Raw genomic sequence first — 18,892 nt, forward strand, 5'->3', positions numbered from 1 at the left:
TAGCAACAGCTATGACCCCGTGTGAGAGCAGCACTGGCAGAGCACAGAAGTACTTGGGGAATAAGATTCCTCCATAAAGAGAGCAATCTGCTTGGCAGATCTCTAACACAAGTGAACAACTTCTTACCCTTAGTATCGTAGATGCTATGGTGAATGGAACTGCTCTAATCAGATTAAGAACAATTCTGACCAAATTGCAATCTGATCAAATTGCAAAGCAATTCCTGACACTGAGATGAACCATAAACAGCAAGATAGGAAGAGTAAAATACAACCTTAACTTACTGTGTAACATCTCTAAAACCATAAGACTAAAGAGGAACCTAACAAAGGTTGGACTGAAAATGATACTTTCTCTGACATTTTCACAGGCAAAGTGTGGAAGCACTGAGGAGGGGGAGGCAGCAGATGCATTCTGGAGAATGTATTTATCCTCCAGCTACCACTGAATTATGAGATCAGTATTTACATCACTTTCTGGCAATAGGCACCAAAAAGCTCTCCCTTTCTCTCATAAATGAGAATGAGCTCCTCCTTCTTCCAGAGCAAACCACTAGAGAGACTTTGACAACCATTTCACTACATCAGAACAACACTGTCTGTCCCAGAGCATTGCTTCACCTCCAAACAACAGTAGTAGTAGTAGCAGTATACAAGGTATATAAACCTGGGCACATGGAAGAGCACTGGAGTAGCAGCATTTGTAGCTGAGAAAGCAATTCTTAAAATATGCAGTAAAATCAGAAATCAAAAGAACAACTCTTGTAAAATAAAACAAAGCCTTTTCAGTTTTCATGCAAACAATAATGGTTTGACCATGATGAAAATTTCTCACCACCACTTAACAGCAAAAGAGGGGTTTACCAAGGGGTGCAAGACTTGAGGAAAGACTTGAAAAACATTTGCCTTAACTCCTTTCAAATTCTCTCCCACGATAAGTCAGAAAGAAAACAAAGTCCCTCTCTAATCCAATTTTACTCCTCACAAGTAAATCACAGGACAAAAAAGTATATCACAGAACATCAGAAAATAAACACCACTTATACCATTTCATTTGCCACCACACCCCAAGAAATCATTCTGCAGGTTAACTGGTCTGTTAATCACCAAAATGTAGAAGCTTCAGCTGAGTTTCAGGAATGCTGCCATTTCCTAAGACTCCATCTTATATAAGGGGTCTAACCAACCACACCATCTGTTTTTCAAGAAAACTGCCATTACATAGGTAGAAACCCTTTATTACTTTACAACTAGAGCTAAAAATTAAAGTAGCATGCTACTTTCCTGGCCAACAAGGCCCGATTAAATTAACAATGAAGAAGCAACCTTTGGCATCAAGAGGGTGGAAAAATTTTCGTAGTGGTTGGTATATATTAGGTCTGGCTCTTTTGAGCTTTATCAGTATAGCACACACAGCCTGCATCTCTCATTCTCATGAGCCAATAATCCCAGAAGATCAGCCTTTAAGCAGTGATATACCAGTATTTTAAAAATCAGCAAGTAGCGATGTGAAGATAAAAGGAGCAACCACATGCTGAAGGCCTCTTTAAATCCTGTAGTTACATGCAATAAAAGTTGACAAGTTATCAAAATACAAATACATCTGAAAATATAGCAATGTGATTTGTGAAATTCACATTAAAAAGAAAGTAAGTTAAGGACACTAAGATGATTAGCTGCAGTGATAGTGTAAGGCAAGAATTGCTCTACCTTCTCATAAAATTTACCTAGAAGTAAACTGGAACAGGAATATTAACTCAAAGAAAATAGCTATAAATAGAAGGGGGTTAATCATTCAAATTTCTATTCCCATGACAACAATACACTAAAGATTCTAACTGTTTAATCTTAATATGCTTTAAAAATACTTTAGTTGCTGTACTGCAGTTTGCTTCTACCTACTTTTTATGAATAATTTCTCCTTTTTTTTTTTTAATACAATATTTTCTTTCAACAAAAGCATTTTCACAGATACTAGGGAAAGTGAGTCTGTGCATCAGCTGAGATGATTATGTGTCCATTTAAATGGATTTTTCTAAATGGGGCCACTTAAAAATACATTTACCTTTCCTCCAGACTAATAAAGAGCACATAAAACCTATTCGCTATTCATTTCAACTACCATAGCTGCTACAAAGTATTTTTCAATTAAGAGTTTGCATTTATCCTTAAATAGCACCTCAGGTACTTTAAGGTCCATGACAGTTGACATTATGAATGTTCAAGGACATAAGCACAAGAAAAGTTTAGCAAGCAAAGACACTAACGAAAAAGTAACGTCCTCATCCCCAACGCACAGGTGAAAACATACCATGACAGCCAAATTTCTCTAAGCTCAAACAGCAGCCATGTGACACACTTGGAAACAGAATCTAATTATTACAAATCCCTAGCCAGTGTTTTAAACCACAGTATTTCTCATCCAAGTAAATTAATGTTGAAGATTTCAAGTTAAACAAAATCGAGTAAAAGAAAAAAAATATAGAGAGGTAAGTCATTTATTTTAAAAGTAGAAATCAGTAAGGACTTCTGTCATTCTGCGGTGAACAGCAAATTGAATATAAAGTGAGTTACATTCCAGCATATTTGCAGTGACAAAAACTATGAAAGCACCCAATATGCACATTCAATTTCAAAAGATATAGAGCTGCTGCAAATCTTGATGAACCTACTACAAATACAGATGAGAAATGATGAGGAAAAGACTTGGTTGTGATCTTAACATCTAAGTTACATCTCCACATTCTTGCAAATCTTGTTTTTACTGAAGAATTCAATTTCTACTAAAGAACTTTTCCTTTTTATCCAGTACTTTTCTACTATTCTTAATTGCCGTAGCTCTTCATACACAAATTTACAGTACCCAAAGGAAGCTGAAATTACTATAGTTATCAAAACAGACTGCTGTAAAAAAAATAAACAATTTCTATGTACTTGTGTTAGCCGAACTCTTAAGAACTTAGGCAGAAACACACTGAGCATTAAAAAATGGCACCCTAACACTTAGAGCAGTAATTCAGTAAAGAAAAATGCTTTTATTATTACTCAGGTAAAAAAAAGAAAAAAAAAAAAAGATCATTACATTGAGCTTACTAGAATTTTCAACACAGAGATCACCTAATTCAAGTGTAAATACTTATATTACTTATATTAGTACCACTAGGAGTATTCATAAAACACTACTTCTGAATGCTGGGGAAGTAAAACTGGCCAGGATGAAGACTCACCCTACTCCATACCATTTTATACACATCTTAATAGTGGTTATCTCTTTAACATTTGAAAATTTGCAATAGTTTACACATAGTTTGTAATAGTTTGCAATCATAATAAAGTTACTAGTTAAAGAAAAGTTATGCAGATTATCAGTATATAAGAAAGTATTTTTAATAAAATATAAAATGACTTATCAAAAGTATTATGGCTGTCTTACATGGATATTAAAAAGAAGCTGAACAATATCAGCCTGCTGAGAACTGATAATCAGTCCTTTCTTGGTTTTATTATTAACAGAAAGGAAAAACTCTTTTTTTGCTAGCAAGCATTTTGTGCTAAAAATTAATGTACCATTTGCTGCTGACAATCTGCCAGACTAATGATGCTTTTCTTCGCTCAAGTGGATTCAGAAACTACTACTCATTTTCCAGGCAGCATTTATCACAGATTCCCAAATACAGTCCTCCCATGAAAAGAAAAACAAGACAGCTTGTCTCCACACTCATACACACACTTCTTCACACTTTACTTATTATGAGTAAATAATTTAAAATACTTCAGCAGATGCAGCCAAGCATTCTTCACCTCCTGATATTATGGCTCAATCCTAATGTCACAATGCACCCAAGACTCCCATGAAACTTCCGTGCAAACCTGACATACGAAAAACTGAAGAAATAAAATCATAGAATAATTTAGACTGGAAAAGACCTTTAAGATAGAGTCCAACCGTAAGCCTAACACTGTCAAGTCCATCACTAAACCATGTCCCTAAGCACCACATCTACATGTCTTTTAAATACCTCCAGGGATGGTGACTCAACCACTTCCCTGGGCAGCCTGTTCTAATGCTTGAAAACCCTTTCAGTGGAGAAATTTCTCCTAATATCCATCTAAACCTCCCCTGGTGTAACTTGAGGCCATTTCCTCTCATCCTATCACTTATCACCTGGGAAAAGAGACCAACACTCATCTTGCTACAACTTCCTTTCAGGTAGTTGTAAAGCTACATTTCAAATTTTATTTCCTCCTAGGTTTGAATTCATTATTGGGTTTTTGATTCTTGTTCATTTCCATAAATTAGTAACAGGACTTGCATTTTACTGTCTCATTGACATGTAGCTATTTCATATGCCTATACAGACTGCACACATGTATACGCACTATCTGTTTTACTGCTGTCTGTATACCAAGTACTAACTCTTCTTTATCTAAAAGATCCCTGGTTATCACTAGAACAATCCTCCTTAAATATCTTCATGGACATTTTGAACTGCGTCCTTAGCAGGGCACACATACCTAGACAGTAAATTCAGAGGTCCTCCTCTTTATCGGCTGAAACGAAAGGAAGACATTCTAAAGGCTAGAAATACAAATACTCCAAGTCCACGTGATTTTCAGACCACCACGAACAATGGAGAATCCCAAAGGCCTTGCCTCCCTTAGCAACACCCATTTAAGTCCAAAAGGGATCTGAAAAAAACCATCGTCCCAACACCAGTAGAGAACAAACAATACTGCCAGTCATCTTCAAGCACTGAAACACACAGGGTCCAAAAGCGGCCTCCCAGGGTCACGATTTCTACCGCACCAACCCCCCATATCTCCCTGGTGTACCTCTAGTCCCAGACTGCTGAGCCCCCACCATAGCAATCCAGTCATTTCCTAGCCTGGACCTCACCTGTGACTACCGCTTTCCTTTCCTCCCACAGCTGTCACCAGAGAGTCCTTTCTCCCGCAGATTCCATTTTACAGAATACTATACTTGGTGAAGGATAAATTATTTCTCATACACATCCTCATGACAGCACCCCACAGGGCACTGTAAGGAACACCAGCCTGTGCCTCCAAGAACCAGCAGTCTGAAAATTAACAGAGTGAAGACTCACACATGGTTCACACACAGGTCTTTAAAGGAAGGAAATAATGGGGGAACTGGGGAGAAGGAATAAACCAAGAGCAGTAAATTTAATGACAGACTGTAAGATGAAGAAGAAAAATAAAGTGAAGCCAATCAGGAAGGGGATACAGCGCCCAATACAATTTTAAAATAACATTTTATGTCCTTCTTTCTACTGCATCGACTTTGTACTGAGCTTTGAGTTTCTACTGACAACATTTACCTTTGTTTACCTGTTTCTCCTCCGTGTGTATGTGTGTCTGTACCCCTGTGTGTGCATTCACAAAACCACAGGCTAACTTAAAACCTTCCAGCGGACACAATACTAAATAGCAATACTCAAATCACTGACAGAAAACCACCATGCTGCAGTACTTGAAAGCAGTCTTTTGGGGAGTTATTTTTAGTGACACAAATGCAATCACGTTTTAAAATCAGGTATGCTTTATCATCTTCTGCTATTGACATTCCATACTAATGAACATCAGATTGTTAACTGAAAATAACACAGGACATTTTGAAATAACCCTTTCCATTTTAAGAAAATAAAATGATGCAACAATATCAAAATCTATCTCTCAAGCACCTTATTTACAAAAGATAAAAAAGGTATTGCTCAAGAGATAGCTACCACAAGAACCCCAGCACTACAAATGTTACCAGTTATTCTATTTTCTAGAGATCTACCTACTCTGATTTTTAGACTACTTCTAGTACGCTGTAGCTGCATACAAGCACAAGTCTTCCACATTAAATCCGTCACAAAACCACCTTACAGCAGGGCTGTGAGCCTCTTACAACGTCAGGTCAATCCTACAGAATGCCAGCTATAGCACATTCCACACAAAAGCTTTCATAAACAACCAACTGATTCTTATGCTTATTTTTTAAATATTTCATTGCTTTGTTAAAGATATCTTCTGTGCATTCAGACAACAAAGGACTTCCAGAAACACTGAAATGCTTCATAACAATACTGTATCGTAAAACAAAAGACACACTAATGCTCTTAGTAATTTTCATTAACTGACAACACAAACCACAAACACTCCCATAACTTTCACAAAACTATTTATCTACCTCTACTATCCAAACAAGCTATTGCGCACATGCTGTCAGTTGATGCAAACTCAAAAACTTCTATCATCTAACTCATCTTTGAATCCTCTTAGAGGTTTTTTTAATCCAGTGGATATATGGTGCCTGGGGGCAAGGGAAGGACAGGAACAACCCAAAGCAAGAGTAAACAGGGCAAACTCCTAATGGACTCCACATCACTTTAAAGTGTTCATCAGTTCCAAATTAACGCATGAACAAAAGCCTCTGCCTTCTGCTCTAGATACAAAAAATCTGGGAACAAAAGCCTCAGAAGAACATTGTGAAAAGAAGTTCAGAAACCTTTGGTAGCCCCCAAAAGTGAACTTCAAAAGATAGTAATGAGAACACACTGATTACTTGGCTCTCATAAAAAGAAATTAGGAATCACAGGGTTGTCACCTCCTTCCCTCTTAAAAGTAAACTCATACAAAGAAGCAAGACACCATCACATACAGGCACAAAAATTAAACCCACAACAGAGTGTGGTTTTTTTCCATCACAGGGCATATCTCCAATTCAATCGAACTTGGGGTTGGGGGGGGGGCAGGAGAGTGTATTTCTACAGCTATTTTATGTCCAGTATTCACAATTCTTCACGATTTCTTAGAAGTACTTCAATTTTAGAGGCAGAGGTATCCCATCAATTTAACTAACTCCCACCTCTGCCCCAAGGAACTATACCTCACTTGTTACAATTTTCTGTTAAAAAAAAGCGAAGTAGTAAAAAATCTGGGGATCGTTTATTAACTTAACATGGGAAGTAAAACTGTTCAGCATTACAGCGACATGTAAAGTTACACAAGCATAAAACTAGACACATTCTCTGATGAAGTTCCTTCAAGATATTTTGATGCAGAATTCACAAAGCTGTTCTAAAAATCAGAATAACTATTGCAAATAACAGCAAGATATTCTGAAAACAGAAGAGCAAGCACCCTTTACAATTCTGTTTCATAGTGAAAATTTGATGCAGCACTACTTAAAAACATGCAAGTCTGACAATTTTGAAAGAAATAAAAGCTATGAGTAGTGAAGTGGAAGCAGCAAAGATGGTACCCAAGGACAGTCTGGGGCCTCTATATGCATACAACCAAACCGATGAAAGGCCATATTCTGCAGCACACTAGCAATTAAACTTTGGCTACCTAAAACTGCCAAAACCAAAACAAATAATGTGCACGTCCCCTCCACCCCCAAATTATCAGTGGGAGACAGTATAATTACCCCAATCCTACCTCTCAGAGGAAGCTTTTTCTGACACATCCATGTCACTATTTGTTTCTTTAATCTTCCGAAGCCAGTATGTAAATTCAATTATTGTGGTAACTACATATCCACAAGCATTTGCACTAGGGCCTCACTCTGCAACTCTAATATATGTAAATGAAACCACATTCCTGAATTTATTTCCACCAAAGGTTGAGATATAGATTTACCCATGTAAATTTGACAGACTGTTAAATAGATTGGTCAATGTTGCACATAAACTAACTGGTACGTCAGGTATTACACAAATACATGTAACCTTAACCTTGCAGAATCTCTGATTTGCAATTTTTGACAGAACCACCACTGCTGTTAATTCTGGACCATAATTCTTATCAACTGAAAGCAAAACCACCTCCTTACAAATTACTACTGTGATTTCTAAAAATGAATTTTTAAAAACTGTTACATTTCTAATGCAAGATGATTTTTGCAACCCGATCTGATTTAGTTATCAAAACAAAACACACTGAAACTTTCACGTGGTGAGTGATTGTGAGGACTAACAGCACTGCCACAAAACAAATTGTTTAATGAATTCAGCCACCAATACTGATTTTTTTTTAGCCCTCCATAATTCAAAGTCCTCATATTCCGAGGTAAATTAACTGAGATTTGATATGTAGTACATAACACCATGTGTGTCAAGGCTCCAAGGGTACCAGTTTGAGTACAAACACACATTTACTCAAAAAATCCAAACAAGCAAGCTTTTCCATGTAACTGTCTACATGATGCTTATTTCAGATTCTTCTCTCCTGGACTGTTTTCACAGAAAGTGACAGTTGTGAAAAAGGGTTAACTTTATAAATTAACTGTCTGCTGCTACCAAGCCAGGCAAGTCAGAAAGTTCACCTCAAACAGAAGCAGCCCCATGGACTTTGCATAAAATACACAGCCACATTCCACAGCCCAACAACCCACGTATTTATTTTCAGATAAGTTAACCGGTGGCAACTTCAAGAGAACCAAGGGCAAAGCTTCCATGTGTATCTCTAGATCTATGAAAAAGCACTTAAGCTACTTGAACTCTATGTCTCTGGTCACTGAAACACAATACCAGCTTGCTAGCTAAACAGCCAAAACACGGGCATGCATTTCCACCCAACTTCTAAATAATAAATCAGTATTTTTCCTGCGTCCTCCTCATATATATAGCATTCTGACAGCTTGTATTTTTACTGGATTGTGGTTTTAAATTTCACATTTGCAAAATAGAACATATTGCAGACATATGCAAGCATTAAAAGTAAGCGTGCAACATTTCACAAGCATATTGACTCTACATTCAACTTCCAGTAAAGGGAAAGGAGTAGTGGAGTAGTGAAATCAGGGAGAACAGGCAGGAAATGTTCTCTATTTACTATATCACAAGAATCGAAGATAGATTTTTTTTTTTTTTTATGAAGGCTTTCCTACACTAGAATTTGGAGTTCTGCCAAAAGTCTATAAACAATTGGAGAACTAGAAAATTTATGACATCAGATATTCCAAGGAAGTGAAACCTGACTTCACAGCAACGATTTTTATTCAAGAAAAACAGATATTTAAATAGACATCAAAAAATATTTTAAGACCTCATATGGAAGAAGTTACTTTTTAATTTTTTTTTTAAAAAAACCCACTTAATTACACGCTGAAACCCCACCCAAACATGTTTCCAAGTCTATCCCACAACACAACGTTCTTGATACTAGTGATATCCCTGATATTCTTTTTTTTTTTTTAAAAAAAAAAAAAAAAGGCCAAAAAACAGTTGCTAAAGAAGTTTTGTTCAAGAATCCTTTTCTTTCTCTCACTCTTCTGAAAAGCACTGCTTGCTGGCATGAAATTCTGAACCCTGGAAAACCATCATCAGTCTGAACTGAAGCTTCCAGATCAACGTTTCCAAGTGACCTGGTGATTGATTCCCCAGCCACCTTAAGTGCATTCCACTAGGCTTTGCAACCCTCTGACAAGTTTATGGATATTCCGTATTTCTTTATACACATTTTTGCTAAAAGCAAGTGTATTATAAGGTTTAATTTCACCTTTTAATTAATCACTGAAGCCCTACGGTTGTGGAAGTCTCTAGCTAATAGTGCAAACCACAGGCCAATCAAATTTCTGTGACATCCTTCATGTATTCACCTAACGTCAAACCCCAAACTACAGTCCTGAAAACATAAATAATTACTGGAGTTTCTAGTAATGCGCAGCTTCAGGAGGTTCCTAAACCTAAATAAAGTTCAACATCAACAGTATAACAGCAGCATTGATTTCGGAGGGTATGTAACATCTAATTTGGCTACAGCTGTCAATTTCAAATAAACACAACTCATCAATGTATCCGGTGACAAGAAAAGTCTGTAAATGCAGAAAGTTCTGGCAAAAAAACCCCTAAGCTTTCTTGATTTTGGAAGGTATCCAGCATCAGTCTGTAAGCACACATGCGTTAGAGCTAGACAAACCAGCGATTCTGGCATGAAAGGTTTCCGTTTCTCTTTCAGGAACTCTTGGGACTAATGAAGATTTATTCCCCACTTACGCAGAAACAGGTCCTCATCTGTGGAAGAGTTCAGTTGTCTGCTAAGAAAGTAGAGAACGGCAGTGCGCTGCCAAAGCCACCGACCAGCCCGTGTACTGCCCACTCCGGGCTGCCCCGAGAACGGGCATCTGACCGGGAATACAGTTCACAAACACCGCTTTTCCATACAAATTCCTGCGGTCCAGAAGGAAAACAGCGCTCAGAAACCCAGCTGAAAACAGCCAGGAGTATCGAACAATCTAAACGTCACTTTAAAAAATTACACAGCGATCGCCAGCTCTCGGCTACGAAAAAGACATAAAAAAAAGTCACCGGGGGCAACGCAGAGACCCCGCTCGCCGGGCGGAGCGGCGGGGGGGGAAGGCGCTGGCCACCGAGCGGCCGCCGGGGCTCTGCCGCTCGCCCCGCGCTGCCCCGAGGCGGGAGGCTCGGGCGGACTCCCCGCGGGGCGCGGCGGGCCGGTCGCACAAGGCCCCGCCGTCCCGGGGCGCCGGGCGCGCGCGAGCCACTTGTTGCGGCGCCCGGTACCGCCCCGCGCTCCTGCGCAACGCGGCCCGCAACGCGGCAGCGCACAAAGGGCCCCGCCGGGGCGGCCGCCGCCCCCGCCCGCCCCGCGCCCCTCTCCGCGGACAAACGGCCGCAGCCCGCCGAAACCTTCCCCCGCGCCGGGGAGAGGGGGCGGCAGAGCCCGCCCGCGCGGTTGAGCAACCGCCGTGTCGCAACGAGCCGCAGCCGAGAAGTGCCCTCTTCCTGCGGGGCTCGGCGCCGCGGGACCGAAACGAGCCGGCGGTGGCGGCCGAGGAGAACCCCCGCCGCACCCCCCGCCGCCACGCAGACCCGCCCGCCCGCGGGTGCCCCGTCGGTCCGTCCCGTCCCGTCCCGCTCAGAGCGCGGCAGGCACACGCGCGCCCCGCGGCACGGCCAGCCGGGGCCGCCCGGGACTCCCCGCCCGGGACTCCGCGCCCGCGCACGCCCACCTGCCCGCGCAGCGGCCGCCGCCGTCTCCCGCGCCGCCGCCCCCCAGCCAGCGCGGCGGCGCCGGGCGCGCGGGCAGCCTGGCGCTGTAGCGGGGAGCTGCTCCCTCCCGCCGCCACCGGCCGCCGCGCGCCGCCGCCTCCGCGGGCACGGCGGGTGCCGGGTTACCAAGGCGATAGCTTCGCCCTCGGGCCCCGCCCCGCCCCCGGCGCGGGCCGCCAACCCGGGCGCGGCTTTCGGTATCGACCCGCGGGCGGCGGCCAATGGCGCGGCGCGGCCCCGCCCCTTCTGGGCGCTCCCGGGTCCATTTTCCCCTGAGGGCCGGAGTTGGCCGCGCGGCGGCGGCGAGGGGCCCCCGCGGCCCTGCCCGGGCAGCGGCGGGGCGAGCGGCCCCGGGGACCAGCCGCGCTCCTGGTCGGCGCCGCCTCGTGCTGCGGGGCTGGGGGCCAGGGGGGAGTCGCCCGCCCGCCCCGGGGTGCGCCAGCCGGGCGTCCCGCCGCGGGCCGGGGCTCCGCTGTGAGGGCCGGGCCGCGGAGCCCCTCACGGGAAACCCCCTTTGCGAGCTGCGGCAGGGCTCGCCCGCTGCCCCCCGCTGATTCACGGACAGTTTAATTTCCCCCCGCTTGTCTGGCAGCCCCCGACCGCGCTTCTCGGTCGTAGCCGCGCTCGCGGCAGGCGCCCGGTGGAGCTGCTGGGGTGCAGGGCGGCGGCGGCCGCCCGCCTCTCCCTGCGGCCGGGCTCCCGCCCCGCGGCCGCGCCTGAGGGGGCTGAAAGGCAGGCGGCTGTGCGCACACCGGGGGGCTCATCAAAGAGCAGCTTTCCCCAAGTGGCTTTTGGAAGCCAGCAGGAAAGCCCTCGTTAGAGCGGCTTACTGCCTTGCCAATGATTGCCCTGATACATCCCCATTCCGAGACTCTCGGGGCTGAGCTGTGAGGAGTAATTGCGTTGAAACTTGTATGTATAAAAAATGGGTGATTTTCTAAGGCTTAGAAGAAGCAATCAAAGAAAAGCAAGCTAGAATGTAACCAGTAATGAAACAATTACTTCTACATGCAGCTAGCCCTGTCCCCACCCACCGAAATCAGCAGTAACATTCCTACTGCCTTTCAGGAAAATAGGGCGAGGCATCGTACACGCTCAAAAAGAGTATGATCATAGTATGCATATTTTAACATCCCTGTGCTAATAATCATGCTGTATTATTAGTCTTGCTATTTTTCTCTCTTCATTTTTCCAGTTATTCCAGTTTTGAAAACAGAAAGATGGGTGGATTGACTTCCTCATCACCTTCATTTACCAGTTCTCAAGGCACCAAGAATTCATTAAGTTTGGATTAAAAAAACATCTAGGGGATATTAAGTTGTTTGTTCCAAACAAACCAACCAACCAACCACAACATGGATTGACTGGAAATTTATGGGAAGGACAATGATCTCTCCACTTATTCCAGCAAATGGGATTTTTGCATGAATGGTGAGCATGCAGTGCAGCATCTAGGCAAATCTCAGTGGAAGGGCAGAAGCTAATGAGAATCCTTGCCTACCGTGTGTCAGTTGCCTTCACAGCCCATCTGGTGTGTGTATCAATTAATAGTCCCCCTTCCTCCTTTTAAACAGTTCTTTTAAGGCCGCTCAGTACTACAGGCATTGTTTCTGAACGTCATGCTGCTTCTTCATACCACAGGAGTGTGGCAACTCCACTTGACTTCCCTTCTTCCTGGAAAAAAAAAAAAGCCAATATATTTCAAATGAAAGCAACTGGTTTATTAGGCAAGCATACAGATCATACAAAGACAGTATGGACCATGTCTTATATAAGGAAGTTTATTTCAGCACATTGAGCCACTTGTCTCTTTTGTTTAAAGTTTACATTGCTACTGAAATATATTTCTGAAAAAGAAGGTATTAATGAAATCCAGTATCCCAGATATGTAACTTTTCAAACCATTCTAATACTTGTGGTTTTGACATTAAATATTCCAGATAGACTTGGCCTAGATATTCAAACCTTGGCTCACCAGCTGACCGCACTGATGACAAATGGGTTTGTGCCTGGAAAGGCTAGATAATGTTTTTTAGAAAAGAGCTATTTAGTCTGGATCTTGCAACATTAGGTTGTTCTACAGGATCCAGTGCAGGCTTTGTAAAGTGTAAGTCAACTATGATGCGAGTGAGCAGAGGGCTACAATCCAGAAACTTCAAAATCTGTTTACTGCACTGTCATCTTTTCAATTGCATAATGATGCCCTGAAGTGTCTGTCATGCATAAAGCCCCAAGCACTTAAAAACTGGCTTGTATAGACAACTTCTGCTATATCTATGAATAGACTTCAAAGAAATCTGTCCACATCCGTTTTTCTTCAGGGGTGTAATCCCTGACTTCAAATTTCCTTTCCTTTTTGTGTTTTAATGTCTCCAAATACAACATCAGTATTTAGCAGTGGGAGTAAAGAGATCTCAATCAGTAGTGAGTAACACATTTCAGATTATAGTTCATCGACTTGCATGATACTCATGTTCTTGTCACACATGGACTTGTTATGGAGTGTGTGTGTAATATGGATAAGGAATTTGTCTTGAAACATCTTTTAAAAAGTTTTTATACCCTCCATAGCAGTAAAAAAAAAAAAAAAAAACAACAAAAAAAACAAAAAACCACACTTCAAATATAATTTTAATTTTCAATTTCCTTATCTTCAGATTCTCTTCCCACCCCCCTTCACAAAACAACAAATGTTCTATTATTCTCCCCCCCCCCAGGCTATTGTTACACGTGTTCTCAGTATAACAAAAGAGTTTTGTCTAAAAAGGCTGTATCTGAGTCATGTCTTTGCATGTGAAACAGCTGTACACCTAGGGCACATTCTTGGTCACTTGAAAATGTGTCATTTTCAGCATTTTGGGTTTACATAATTTTAGCCCTGTGTCACTACAGTGATCAGAAGAAAGGAACAAACACGTAAATTGTCTGCAGATCTGCAGACATCACAGAACTGTGGCAGCAGACCTGGACAGAGGGAGAAAGAAAATGCAAATGGAAATGCCACATGAAGGATGTTTGACCTAAAGTAGAAAAATCTTGTCTGAAAAAAATTCAAGTTAGTAAATCTAAAGGACAGTGATCCAGAAGGCAGATTAATACTGGGCAGGAGATGCTTAGAAATCATTATTACAGAACTTAAATGCTCATAGAAACTTGCTAGTGTCTGATACTATGATACAATGGCAACAGATATGAACCAAACCAGCTTTGGGTAGTTACTGCACAGGAACATTTTGTGGCAAATACAGAATAACATGGGAATTCTCATGAGTATTTATTTTCTTAAAAAAAAAAAAAGTTATTTTCTAAACTGTGTGAGCGATGACAGAGAGAATAATGGTCACTCCACACAGCATGGTCATTCCTTTGTCAGCATGCTGCCTACTGTCATCCAAATAAAAGGCTTTAGAACATCCTGTGTACAAAAAATAGCATGACAGTCTCCTAAGTAGTCATCAGAGGAAAGCCAGTTTGGATTATAACATTCAAAAAATAGCTTATCTGGAATTAACAAAACTTTCATCTCCCATTTTAAGTCCCTCTTTCACCTATACTAGAAAAAAACCATCCCCTGTTGCCTAAGGTAGTAGGTTGTTACCATTTGGGGGCCAGAATCCCTCATTAGTCACCGAAATTTAAGAGGTGTTTATAAGCAAGAGAATAATTCTGGCATGACTATTTCAAGCCATGTGTTTAGAAAAAAATAAATCATAAGAATCGGGATTAACTGTCAAAGTCTGTATCCAATCTCCTGAAAAGGAAATACTAAGAGATTCCCGAGGAATTCTGTATGTTAAAAGTATGTTTACTAAGTCCATACATATTTCGTGCACTAGGTTAAAGTACTACAACACACATAAACCATACGATAGAGACGATCTGGTATGCGGATAGCATGATCCTGTAACAGTCTCAGCTGACAAATACAAGCTCGCCTGCTGGACCAGACCTTCTCCATCTCGCAGATGTTAGACCAATCTGTGAAATCAAAGCTGGCCTCTGCCATTCGGGCCTCTCAGGGTGCACCCATAAATTGCTAATGGCATGGTGAAAAACTCGGTGTGACACACCAGCTCAATTTTGTAAGCATAACATTCCCTCAAAGGTGTTCTGACAGTACGTTGGTCTCTTTTCCTGCGCTTGCACCAGCATGTGTGTCTATAATAAGCTTCTCTTTGTTTCTCACACTGACTCCGGTGAAGGGGGAGGCAGCAGCAAATAATGGACCGAGTGACTGCAAATGCAGATGTCAGACAAAACGGATGCTGAATTTGGCTAATGAAGCTACAGCCTGCAGCAAGAACAAGCAGCTTTTAACAGTGCCTTGCTAAACCAAGTTATTTAATATGTGTAAAATTCGGTGGAAAAGTTCCCCAAGAACTTACACCCTATGTACAGGAGCCAGAGAGGCAAACCGGCAAACCACTCTTGTGTACAGCAGTGCTTCAAATAGCCAGCAGCACTGATACCCAAATATTCATCATCCTGGCACTTCACTGTTCTGTTCCCCGTACGGAATTTGGTGTCTGAGACCTCTCATTTTAAAATTTTAAGCCTAACTTCAATGGCGTAAAGCCACTTGAAACAGAGGGCCTCTTCCTCAACCTCCCTGGCCTGCCCCGGCCGCTGTAAGACACCAGCAGTAACAGCGTGTCAGCTGATTCACCCGGCCGGGCAGACAGGGCCATGCTGTGAACGAGTGGGCTCAGCTCCTTCCCCTTTTCCACCCTCAGGCAAGCTGCGTGAGCTGGCGTGCAGGAGCAGGTTCAAGCTGGAGAGAGGCCTTAGCCCGCAAAAGCTCTCCTGGAGCACCGTCTTTGCTTATGATCCCACACACCACGACTGCTTCTCTCCATCTCCCTAAATCTGGGCTGTGGACTGGGGAAACTGAAGGAGAGTCCCTCTCTACTGAGGCTGCACGTGTGCCAGTAAGAGCTGAGAGCTGAACCCTCCTACCCTACCCTGTAAATCCACACCTAGAAGGCACATCGTCATATTGCTTCCAAATCACAGAAACTCCATGATCGGGAGCTCTTAGGCAGATACTTTTAAATGGTGGCATTCTTGATCAATTAATACCAATTCTATTGTAATAAAGCAGCAATTTTTAGTATCACTCATCTGTAGAGAAAGTGGTTGAAAGTACTTGGTTGTCACTAATTCTATACTATAGCAAATGTATATGTAGTTGCTTATTTTCTGCATCGGCTCACAGCAAACAGAGGTTTCTGGGTATGACTGCACCTTTACAAGACAGCTTGTTCATGAGGTGTGCGAACATCCAGTATCAGCCAGTGAAGATCAAATAAATTGCTCAGAATTAAGAAGACTAAGGTCTTTACAAAGATCAACAGCATCCTGAAGTGGCCATCTGACTCTGCTGCTACAGACTCTTTTTATATATCAGTACCTCTACATGTTTTTTTTATTTTTCCAGTTTCCTAACATAGATTTTGCAAAAATAGTTCCATTCATCAATACAAAATAACTTCTTTCATCAAAAGCATCTTGAATAGCTAGTGCCTAATAGAACCAGGACTTCTGTCCACATGTAACCTCACACACCACCCAGGCAAGTCTCCCACCAGCTATTATCTCCTCTGCCCACTTTATGAGTCTGACCTCATAGCCACTACTAACATATTTTTGTAATAAAGAGCAGCACTGGATTGTTAGAATTGCCAGTTTTTAGATGAGGCACTGAGTTCCCTTGTGTTACTTCTGCTGACTTTTCTAATCAAATATAAAGATCCCATGACACATTTTGACAAAAAGTAGGGCACAGCCAGCTTATTTATTCTTTTACTAAAAATAGGCTTCAATGTCCAGCAGGTTGTAATGTGTTAGGTAGCACTTGAAGTGTAATAGCTGCTGTACCTGCCTCAATAGAGCTACTTTACCAGTTCATCCTTGCAATATGATAATTATGAAAATCAAACATCAGGCTTCACACTTTAGTAGTTCCATTTTGCTAAAATGCTTACTAGGATTAGACTGTCCAACAATTGTAAAGGCAATAAAATACCTTCTCATCCTTACAGGAGGATTTTCTGACACCCTTCCAAGCATAGTGCAGCATGTTTTACATCTCTTGGGTTAATGGTATATTACTATTCTCAGCCAGAGGCAAAGACTAGGAAGAGATTCATTATGGGCACTGAACACAAATGGTTTAAAGAAACCTGTATCTCTTGCACCTTCTTTACATATTTATTTTCTAGCTGGCCTTTTTCTTAAGGCTATTCTGATAACAGAATGGATGTAACAACTGTGAAAATGAATAACGATCATGAACACTACTGAGTCTATTACACTTTTTAATGACTATGGATATGAAATACACTATACTATTTCTGAATTTGGCTTTGCAGAAGACTTTCAAGTTTGCTTAGAGAAGCTCATTGTCTAGTCACAATGGTGTAGGTCAGGGTTAGCAAGAATTCATTTTGTGTGGAACTGCTGTAAGAGAGAAAAATATAGAGATTTTAGCCCCCAAATCACACCGATGTAGCTCCCCTTTGAGTCGAGTAAATTTACTGATCTGCAGTACACAGTGAACACCACTTCTAAATTTGGTCACGTGTCATTTGCAAAACATGGAAGACTTGCTCAAAACCAAATCTTTATCTTGCACAAGTTATATGTCATGTGCAAACCAAAGAAAGAGATAAGCAAATGTGATATATTACTGCTACCACAAAACACAGGTACTGCATTAACATTTCACTAGCCCATGGAAAAACACGACCACTTCAATCTCATTGACTATCACACACCACTAGAAAGCCAGTACATCTGTATCTATCTATACCTACATATAAGGGCAAACTGAAAAATTTCATGTGAAATTTTTAAAATCAGCACAAGAAAAATAACATATACTACATGCAACATCATTCCTCTAAAAATATCAATTCTTAGCTACAAATGGACTATTATTTTGAAACCCTATTTAAAAGCTCAGATTTTAGTTTATTCCCTCTGGTGAATGCGTTACAATTTTAATACTACTTAAGAGTTTCTATTTTTAAAAGCACAATCAAAAGTACATATATCTAGCAAGATAGGCGTTCAAAAGGCTTTTATAGATTTTTTATTAAGGATGTTTCAAGTGTCTAGAAACCTCCTAATAATTTGTGAGCATCAAATAGTATCAGTGTTTCTTTTGCTATAAAACTGTTCATCTACACTAAGATTGGTGCAGAGTCACTAAGACACACTGAAATCAGTGAGAACCAAGAATATTCAGTGCTCTGCTGGAACAAATAGAAATGCTTTCATCTCACAGTTCTATTAATTTAACTTCCTATGATTAGGAACCATGAGTTCCACCCTCAGGAAAAACAGCACTCTGACAGATTTTCAGAACAGCACCCACAAAGTGTTATTAATGGGCACTGGACAACAAATGCAGGACAGGTTCTGAGAATACTTCTAAAATGCCAGTACATCTGACTCAAAATTCTGTACAACCTTTTGTTCCTAGATAATCTGGTCATCCTGAATCAGGAAGACTCATGTTATTTCTAGGAATTACATTTTAGACAGTTTCTTCGAGCTACATATGCATCATCTTCATTTTTAGTCCTCAGTAGCTAACATTACTAAGTCTAGCTAGATGCCGTTAAGAAAAAAATGTTGCAGCATAGGAGGAAAAGCATATTATTATTACTTTCAAAACTGACAAATTAAGCCTGCCATCCTATTTTGGAAAATCCAGGCTTTGTGCTAAATCGCTTTTTACTACAATGTTTCCAGGTATTGATTAACCAAATCAAAATACGTGTGTGTTTCACCCACTCCGTCTGGCAATCTATCACAGCAAGTCTGAAAGCTCCGTTTATATGACTCACACGCCTTTAGATTAA

General features: G+C 41.5%; 1 protein-coding gene across 5 annotated transcripts in view; it reads right to left on the bottom strand.

The window, feature by feature from the left end:
- The window catches only part of PIK3CB (phosphatidylinositol-4,5-bisphosphate 3-kinase catalytic subunit beta), a 102,354-nt gene that overhangs the window by 69,547 nt on the left and 13,915 nt on the right, over positions 1-18,892 (bottom strand). For 2 of the 5 annotated variants that reach the window (XM_074912273.1, XM_074912272.1), the window contains exon 2: positions 12,526-12,698. The gene's annotated coding sequence lies outside the window, so the exon portion shown is untranslated. Of the gene's footprint in view, positions 1-10,007; positions 10,182-10,984; positions 11,110-12,525; positions 12,699-18,892 lie in introns of those variants that run through there. The other 3 variants (XM_074912274.1, XM_074912276.1, XM_074912271.1) reach the window with 3 other exon arrangements.

Source organism: Athene noctua, chromosome 8, assembly GCF_965140245.1.
Source record: "Athene noctua chromosome 8, bAthNoc1.hap1.1, whole genome shotgun sequence".
Classification (NCBI taxonomy): domain Eukaryota; kingdom Metazoa; phylum Chordata; class Aves; order Strigiformes; family Strigidae; genus Athene; species Athene noctua.